General features: G+C 37.0%; 1 long non-coding RNA gene across 1 annotated transcript in view; it reads left to right on the top strand.

Annotated features, from left to right (window-relative positions):
• The first annotated feature begins 258 nt into the window (after nt 1–258).
• The window catches only part of LOC129641672 (uncharacterized), a 72,760-nt gene continuing 63,237 nt past the window's right edge, over nt 259–9,781 (top strand). The window contains exon 1 of the long non-coding RNA XR_008709390.1: nt 259–348. This is a non-coding gene — a long non-coding RNA (uncharacterized LOC129641672). The remainder of the gene's footprint in view (nt 349–9,781) is intronic.

Below are 9,781 nucleotides of genomic sequence, written 5' to 3'. Positions count from 1 at the left end.
CACAGTCAGACCACTTGAACTAGAATCCTAGTTCCCCTTCTTGCTAACTGTGATTTAACCCTATTGTGCTTGCTTTCATAGGACACACATAAACATAGGTCTATTTATAAGAATTGAATAAGTTATCCCATGACAGGTACTTAAAATAGTGCTTAGCACAGATGAGCACACCACAAGTCCTGACCAGATCTATGACTTCAACCTCTTATTTACAGCCCAATGCTCTTTCTGCTCCTACCATGCTGCCCTTTGACCACAGCTAGGAGTAGAAAGCTGGGAGAATAAGAACCAAGATGGTTAAGATTCAATGGATACAAAGGAAGAAGGATAACGTTCAAGGCTAGAGAGGTAAGTCCAGATTTAATGCCTCTGACAAGAGTTCAAGACAACCAGGGAGCAGTACAGGAGATCTCAGCTCCTAGAAGGTGGCACCAAAAGAGAGGTGGGAAGAAATGGCTGACAAGTTCCATCAATCGCAAAAATTGCCAAAGAATTGTCATACTTGATCAAAAGGTAATAACTTTGTTTTAAAAATTAAAAATCAGAAAAGAATGGAATATTACTGAATACCCTTAATTCTAAATTCAAATGGATATGGAATTTTCCTCTCATCCTTCTTAAAATGGTTTGCAGAATAACATCAAGAAACCAAAATATCAAATGCCAAGAAAGGACAGAAAAGGCTAACACTGTGAGAAGCAAAATATATACAGGATTTAGCTATGAAAATTGCTTGTGATATCTAGATTCATAATTTTCATCTTATCTATAAACATCCCACGAGAAGTATATAAATAGGACTTTTTATCATTAAGGGTTTGTTTAAAGATTTAGAGCTATACCTAATCCATTTCTACATAATAGCTTTGAGGTGTATTTCTCCAGTTTTTGTTAGGAGTTTGAAACACTGAGTGAGATTTGTATGAGCCAGGATCAGACAAAGGATGACAATGCCGTGTTATTGTAGAATGTTAATGCTTGGGGGATTCTATTATACTTCTGTCACTCAAAATAAGCTGAAGCACCAAGTGCTTTCACATGTGGATTATCTTTCCATCATCACAGATAAAAGAATGTTGGTGCTGTTACTTTCACTAAACCTTTCACATGGAGGATTTTCTATCATTTTCTGTGGATAAGGAATGCACACATGAGAAAGAGCAGAATGCTGACATAGGAAAATAAATAGTTCTTTTCTAAACTGAGTTTACAATATGAATAGGTGAACAAGTAATGATTAAGAAGATAAAGTTAAAGAACATATTGGTTTCTTTCTCAACCCAGAGGAAATAACATTTCCTTTAGTTTAGATGCCATGAACTTGTTCAAAGAAAGCCTATGAAATCTTAAGTAGAAAAGTGCTGATTATTTTTCTACCTAGAGACCCAACTTTTAGTCTAAGTATGAAACCACTTCCTTATTCAATAAACAGTAGTTTTAATCAGGGAGTATTCTCATAGCTACTTTTCTTCTTACAAAGGAAGAATTTTCTGGAAAATAATTTTCATTGGAGATAGACTGCTAGAATTTTCATGCAATTTTATGACTCCATTTGTTATTTCATTATTGACGTAGGAAAAACATGATGATAAAGGCCAGATGGCAATGACAGACTTAGAATTTTCAAGAAATCCTTATTAATAAGACTAGCAACAACAACATAATAATTACTCCCATCAATTGTGCTAGATTCCTTACAGCTATTATCACATTTAATTCAACAATCATATGAGGAGTAATATGATGGGGAGTAATCATATGGGGAGTAAAAGATGAAGTAATTGAGTCTCAAAGAGACCCTACACAGTCACTCAAAAAATAATCAGGTAGGTTAGGATTTGAATGCAAATCTGTCCAAGGTTCCCTGGGACAATCCTGCTGTGTTCTTCTCATTCCTCATGCTACGTTTCTTTAATTTATTATGAAGATATAGTTGGCCATGACTCCAAAGTTCGACATCAACCACTTTCTCTTTATGTTTTGACCTAGAACATTTTCATGTGCTGTGGCAGACTGTGTTACACTATCATATTCAGTCTTTCCTCAACCCTGTTGTAAAGGAATTATTTCCCTTTTTTTGAAGATTCAAAAGCTGAAGCTCTCTATTAAGTAACTTTCTACACACATAATAAGGATATGTTATCCTCTAATACAGAGTCTAACACATAATAAGTGAAAGTGAAGTTGCTCAGTCGTGTCCGACTCTGCGACCCCGTGAAGCCTACCAGGCTTCTCTGTCCATGGGATTTTCCAAACAAGAGTACCGGAGTGGGTTGCCGTTTCCTTTTCCAGGGGCTTTTCCTGAACCAGGGATCGAACCCCGGTTTCCCGCATTGCAGGCAGACGCTTTACCCTCTGAGCCACCAGGGAAGCCCAACACATAAGTGCTTAGTAAATATTTTCTAATGGATGAAGGAATATAAGTAATACCATATCTGGACTATTTAACCCAGATCTTTTTTATTTTACTTTTTATTGAAATATAATTGATTTACAATGTTGAATTAGTTTCTAATGTACAGCAGCCATTTAGTTATACATATATATATATATTTCTTTTTATATTCTTTTCCATTATATTTTATCACAGGATATTGAATATAGTTTCCTGTACTGTACAGTAGAACCTTGCTGTTTATCCATTCTATATACAACAGTTTGCATCTGTTAACTCTAAATTCCCAATCCATCATTCCCTCTCCCCACCTCCCTCTTTGCAACTACAAGTCTGTTCTCTATGTCTGTGAGTTTCTGTTTTGTAGATAGGTTCATTTATGTTATATTTTAGATTCCCCATATAAGTGATAATCATATTAACCCAGATTATTTTACTTAAAAATCCCTGACTTTTTCCTTATATCTCACTGATTCAGGCCTGGGGTAAACTAAATAGGTTATTGAGTATTAGTGAAATTTAACTGTTGAGTTCTCTGATTACCCTTTTTTAGATTCCTGATTATAAATATTTGCTAGGTACAGAAGATCCCTCTAGAACAGAATTTATATATATCATAAATATTATATATATGATGTATGCATATCACAGACATATATATAAGAAAAGGTTTGGACTTACTCTATTATTCCCATAAAAATATTGGACAATTCTCAGGAATCTTTCTAGATTTATGAAACAGATGTGGGCTAATCCACAGAAACATCATGCGCTAAATCATTTGATTACTAAAATGCTTGGACAAAAAGTAAGAAATTATAAATATAAAATTTAAGTGACTACTTGGCATCTGTGTTCCCCACTAAGAATATATTTAAAGTTAATAGATAAATAATTTTGCAAAGTTTTTTTTAAAAGATTAAAGATCTGCAATGAGGAGTATATGTAATTGCCCCTGAAAAGATGAAATTGAGTCATTTAAAACCTTAAAAAGTCTGTCACTTTGTTAGGAATACCTAAATTTGTCATAAAAATCTGATTTCTTTGTTTGTAATGAGGAGTCTAGTAAAAAAGAAATGATAGAATCTTATCTGTGGTAGACAAAACTTTCTTCTTTCCAGTTTTGTGGGCTTCATTATATATTTATTTCTGAAAGTATCATACAAAAAGAATCCTTCCACTAAAAGCTATCCAAATTGAATTACTTTAAAGCAAAATGGTAGAAAGCATAAACTAAAAGACAGCTATGAGAAGCTGGAAGCCTCAGCATGCCTGCATTCCAAACACCTAGCATTGGTCTACGAATAATTCTACCTGTCCACGTACACCATTGTGGTCTGATTCAGAAGTGGTCAATGATCCTTTGTCTCATGAATTAGTTTTTTGATAACTGATCCAAGGGGTGTGAAACTATGACCTTTGAAATCTCTTCTTTGTGCAAAGTCATTCTCTTCCCTAAGTTGGTGCATTGGCATCCAAACACACATTCACAATAATTCACTTATAGTTTAAGCTAGTTCTTACCTAGTTAAAAACCAGAGTTATTACTTTGCCAACAAAGATCCATATAGTCAAAGCTATGGTTTTTCCAGTAGTCATGTATGGAAGTGACAGTTGGACCATAAAGAAGACTGAGCACCAAAACATTGATGTTTCTGAAGTGTGGTGTTGGAAATAACTCTTGAGAGTTGCTTGGACTGCAAGGAGACCAAACCAGTCAATCCCAAAGGAAATCAGTCCTGAATATTCATTGGAAGGACTGATGCTGAACCTGAAGCTCCGATACTTTGGCCACCTTATGCCAAGAGACGTCTCATTTGAAAAGACCTTGATGCTAGGAAAGATTGAAGACAGGAGGAGAAGGGGACAACACAGGATGAGATGGTTGGATGGCATCACCGACTCGATGGACATGAGTTTGAGCAAACTCCAGGAGATGGTGATGGACAGGGAAGCCTAGCATGCTGCAGTCCATGGGGTCACAAAGAGTTGGACACGACTGAGCAACTGAACAGCAACAAGCTCTTACCACTGAGAATGAGACTGTGTGTGCTGTGCTTAGTCTGTCAGTCGTGTCTGACCCCATGGACTGTAGCCCACAGGCTCCTCCATCCACAGCGATTCTCCAGGCAAGAATCTTGGAGTGGGTTGCCATCCAGGGGTTGTACCCAGGTCTCCTGCATTACCATCTAAGCCACCAGAGAATGAGGCTAGGAGAAATGAATTACTAGGCTGCTAGAAGACAAAAATCCAGAGAAATATATTTTAATATGGAAAATGATTTCCAAACAAGTTTCAGTCAAGGAGCTCATGACACATGGTTTTAATTATGAGAAGAATTATTCTTAAAGTGATGAGATGTTTTCCCATGAGAAAAAGCTTGCTATGTCAGATACTGTGGGTGTTTAGTGTATGGGAACAATAGGACATTAGAAAGACAGTTTACTATAAAAAATGATTCCTTATTGCCTGATTAGATTAGATCTTTAACTTACTTTTTTAATGATAATTTTCAGACACAACTTAGAACTGGGATCCAGTACTCTTGCCTGGAAAATCCCATGGACGGAGGACCCTGGTAGGCTGCAGTCCATGGGGTTGTGAAGAGTCAGACACGACTAAGCGACTTCCCTTTCATTTTTCACTTTCATGCATTGAGGAAGGAAATGGCAACCCACTCCAGTGTTCTTGCCTGGAGAATCCCAGGGATGGGGGAGCCTGGTGGGCTGCCGTCTATGGGGTCACACAGAGTCAGACACGACTGAAGTGACTTCGCAGCAGCAGCAGCAGAACTGGGCTTCCCTTGTGGATCAGCTGGTAAAGAATCTGCCTGTAACGTGGGAGACCTGGGTTCAATCCCTGGGTTGGGAAGATCCCCTGGAGAAGGGAAAGGCTACCCACTCCAGTATTCTGGCCTGGTGAATTCTGGACTGTGAATACAGTTCATGGTGTCCCAAGGAGTCAGACATGACTGAGAGACTTTCACTTTCACTTTAGAACTTGATCTTTTAATTGCAACAAAGTTTTGTTCCTAGAATCCAGATGCAAAAAAAAAAAAAAAAAAAGAAAGAAAGAAAGTTGTAGGACAAGAATAAAAGATCTCATTTTATAAAAGATTCCAATCACAGTTGAAATAAAAAAAAAATTCCAGAAAGTCTTAAAAGCAGATTTTTTAAATTAGAGAAATTCAAGGAAATTTACAGGTTTTTAAAATTAATACTCTAAATTTTCTGTAACAATAAGATAGAAATGATGTCATTTGAAAGTATCTTATGCATGATTATGGCTGATTGATGGATGCCAAGAGCTTCTGTCTTTCAATGGCTCTGTGTTTCTTTTCTTTCTTTTCTTCATGACTGCTTAACAAAAGGATTTGAGGTTGAGGAGGGCAATGTTGACAGAGCAATCCAACACTCCCCAGTCAGACATGATAACTTTACTATGACTTGGAAGATGCAGAAGGTGGGCTTGGGATAGATCTGGATTTGAGAAGCAATAGAATTGATGGAGTGATAGTGTGCTGCAAATGGTTGCAAATGGATCTTTAATCAATGATTTTTGTTCGAGTGACATCTCAAGACATAATCATTTCTTCCCATTTTAGTTCCCTGCTTATGTAATAGAGCCCAGTATTCTTACATATTCCTGTCATTCGTGCTTGAGAAAGAAAAAGTGCACTCAGTATAGTCCTGATTCTGGGGCGGATTTCTTTAGGCAAGTGGATCTGGAGACAGAGGTGTGTCTTTAGTAAAGGGGCTAGTCTCTTGGAAACTTAAATTTTAAATGAATTAATGACAGATGGACAAAAAAATATTATTAAATTATACCAAAGAGACTATTCTAAAGTAATTTATATTTTGACAGAAAAACATTTTTTGTAAGTATGATATAGATTAGGAATGGCAATTAGATAGGAACCAAAAAGGATCCCAAGCTCAACAAGAGACTGCATCTGTTCTCAAACTTCAATTGCTATCCATAGGTTGACAGTTCCCAAGTTTATTTCTGCTCCAAACCTTTCTTCCAAGCCACAGATCCTCATTTTCAAGTCTGTAGAGCAAGTCTTACACTACTTGACTAAAACCAAACTCATGATTCACTGTTATTCACATCTTATCCAGCTGCCACTGTTAATTCAGACCTTACTCCTCTCATCCATGGATCACGTCAACAGATTTCATATCATACTGGTATCTCTGTTTCAGTCTCTTTTCTTTCCATTGCATGCTTGATACTTTTGCCAGTTATGTGAACTGAAGTGAAGTGAAGTGAAAATCTCTCAGTCATGTCTGACCTTTTGGGACCTCATGGGCTATACAGTTCATGGAATTCTCCAGGCCAGAATACAGGAATGGATAGCTTTTCCCTTCTCCAGGGGATTTTCCCATCCCAGGGATTGAACCCAGGTCTCCTGCATTGCAGGTGGATTCTTTACCAGCTGAGCCACCAGGGAAGCCCAAGAATACTAGAGTGGGTAGACTATCCCTTCTACAGCAGATCTTCCTGACCCAGGACTCAAACCTGGGTCTCCTACATTACAGGCAGATTCTTTACCAACTGAGCTATGAGGGAAGCCCCATGCCAGTTATACTCCTACTTATTTTTTCCAAATTCTCTTTGAACCTGATTCTTCTGCTTGAAATCTCACTTTCTCTCTATTGCCTGAAGAATAGATTCTAATATCTTACTCTCGTGACTTTCATCTTTACCCAAACCTACTTCTCCAGCCCCATCATTTGCAAAAGCCCTTCATCTAACCCTCCCATTCAGAATGCACCTGGATTCTCACATTCCTTAACCTGCCATATTTACTTGTATTTCAACACCTTTACACATGTTCTTTCTTTTGTATGGAGTGCCCTTCCCCACATTTTCAACCTAGTAAACATCTACTTGACTTTAATTACACAATTTAAATATTATTTCCTGGAGTCTCCACAAGTAGGCTTATTAAGAGTTTGCTCCTCTGTTCTCCCATGAGATTTTGTTCATAATTTTGTTATAATGCTTATTTTATTGTCCAGTAATAATTAGTTTTCAAATATGTTTCACTTATTTATTTATTCTTTTAATTCAGTTGGTAAATAAAATTGTCTGCTATATGAAAGGCTCTGGAACATAATAACAAAAAGCTGCTATCATACTAGTCATATGTATTTCTTTTTTTTTTTTTCATATGTATTTCTTATTCAAACTTTGTCACCCCTTTTGAGACAGAAATTATATTTACTTTAAAGATGGGGAAATTAAGGTTTAAGGAAAGTAAGTATGTGCTGATGATTTGCAGCTAGTAAATAGTGGACCACAATTTCCATACAGACCTGACTTATTCCAAAGGCCAAACTGCTTATCCTGTCTCTCTTCGAGGTACAGAGCCAAGTTGGATGAGGTATGGTATTCATTTTTCTATCCCCAGTGGCTATCAGAATATATGGGATATTTGACAAATGTTCTTGAATAAATGAAAGAATGAATCAGTGGGGACTTCCCTGGTGGTCCAGTGGTTAAGACTCCTTGCTCCCAATGCAGGGGGCATGGGTTTGATCCCTGGTCAGGGATCTAAGACGCATGTTGCACCTAAGACCCAGCACAAACCACCCCCCCACACCAAAAAAATAGAAAAAGAATGAGTGAATAAATAAATGGATATTGTGTACTTCATTTCACATCATGTTCTCAGCAATTACAGTTGTAGAAACATAGATTTTGAAAACAAACACTATTTGAAATATATTATTTTTCTAGAAGTTCTCCTATGGTGAATCTTATTGCAAACTTTCTTTTAAAAGTCTGTCTCGATTGTCACATAGTGGGATTGCATAAAGCTAGATGTAGCCACATGGATAGAATGACATCAAGCTCATGCTATGAGCCTCCAAGGAAGTAACTTCCTACTTAGTCAGCGCTGTTTAGGAGTCTACACTGCAACACTCTGACCATGGGGGCCTACCCAAGGAAGGAGAATTTGGAGCAGATCCAAAGAAGAGCAATGAAAATGATTAAATGGTTGGAAAATTGTCTCTCTGACTTAAGGTCACGGGAACTGGGTCTATTTAGTGCAGAAATATGAAGGGGAAAAGCTACCAACATATTTCAAGGATGTGAAAAAGAATAAGCAGAGGTAAGCAGCTGTTTTTGATTTTTATTTATGATGGCAATAAGTGCAGGAGAGTGATTTCCAATGCAGCATAAAGTTAGGTTAGTCCCTATAAAGTCTTTATGAAACAATAGAGTTAATTAACCCTCCAAGTTATGGCATTTCTTTCTTTGGAAACTTTTGGGAAAAGAGCTTCCATAAAAAAGAAATGTGCTATGGTTGGACCAGATTAAATAGAAGAAATAGATGTTTAGGAGTGCAGTTACAAAGAAAGGCCCAGTGAAGATTCATGCATCTGTGTTATGCACTTGGAAAATAAAAATCATATCCAGCAAACTTGGCTATTATGCAAAGCCTTAATTTTTTTCTTTATGTTTTTTCCTATGATTTTGAAAATTTGAAATCCAAGTATCTTATGAGTAAACTATTTTGGAAAATCTAATATTCAGTGAAAGGCTTTTTGGCAAGAAACACTGGAGTCATGAGCAATTTAAGCAACAATTTATGAACAATTATCCAGAGAATGACAAACTAATAACGCTAAAGAGGAGAATATTTAGGGTTATTAAAAAAAAGGCAGAGCTCACAGAGTAACTAGTCTGAGTGTCTGCTTTCCTTATCTCTGGACAGCAGTGTTAGTGTTGAGAACAAGACAGTTTATACGACTCAGAGGCACCCAGAACACTGTCTATTTTGCCTTTACACAGACATAAGGTCTGTGAGCTGGAGTTGACAGTAATGGTTTTGGTCCTGCGGAGCCATGTGAAACTCTTAGGGGGTGAGCAATGTTTCTGTTGGATCATGTTACTGCTGCTTTGCTCTAATGTAGTATTAATATGATACAGATGTATTAATTTATTATGGCCTCATAGATATTGAAATATGTTGGCAAAAGAAATGTGTGGGAAGAGTTATCCAGGTCTGCTGAGACTTCTTCAATGATCCAAAAGAAATCAATTCCCAGAAAGAAGCCCACTTACCAGAGAGCAACCACACTGTCTAGACCGCCAAAATTGGTGGTATGGGAAAAATGTTGAAAGCAGATAATTGAATCAAAATGGTATATACCTACAATTTGGGTCGCCAGGAAAAATAAAAATCCTAATTGTAAATGCCAGTGATCTAAAGTATTATTTGATTCTGTTTTCTTCCCCCAGAGACCATTGTTTCAATTCAGTTCTTCAGTGAAAAATTCAAAAAGCAAGGCGTCTTCACCATAGAAGGAATTCCTTTGTTCAGACTGTCTACTGACATTCCAAACAAATTTACACTCAAGATAAGGTTATCCT

Source organism: Bubalus kerabau, chromosome 1, assembly GCF_029407905.1.
Source record: "Bubalus kerabau isolate K-KA32 ecotype Philippines breed swamp buffalo chromosome 1, PCC_UOA_SB_1v2, whole genome shotgun sequence".
Classification (NCBI taxonomy): domain Eukaryota; kingdom Metazoa; phylum Chordata; class Mammalia; order Artiodactyla; family Bovidae; genus Bubalus; species Bubalus kerabau.
Note: the sequence above shows the minus strand (reverse complement) of the source record. Positions and strands in the feature narration are given on the sequence as shown.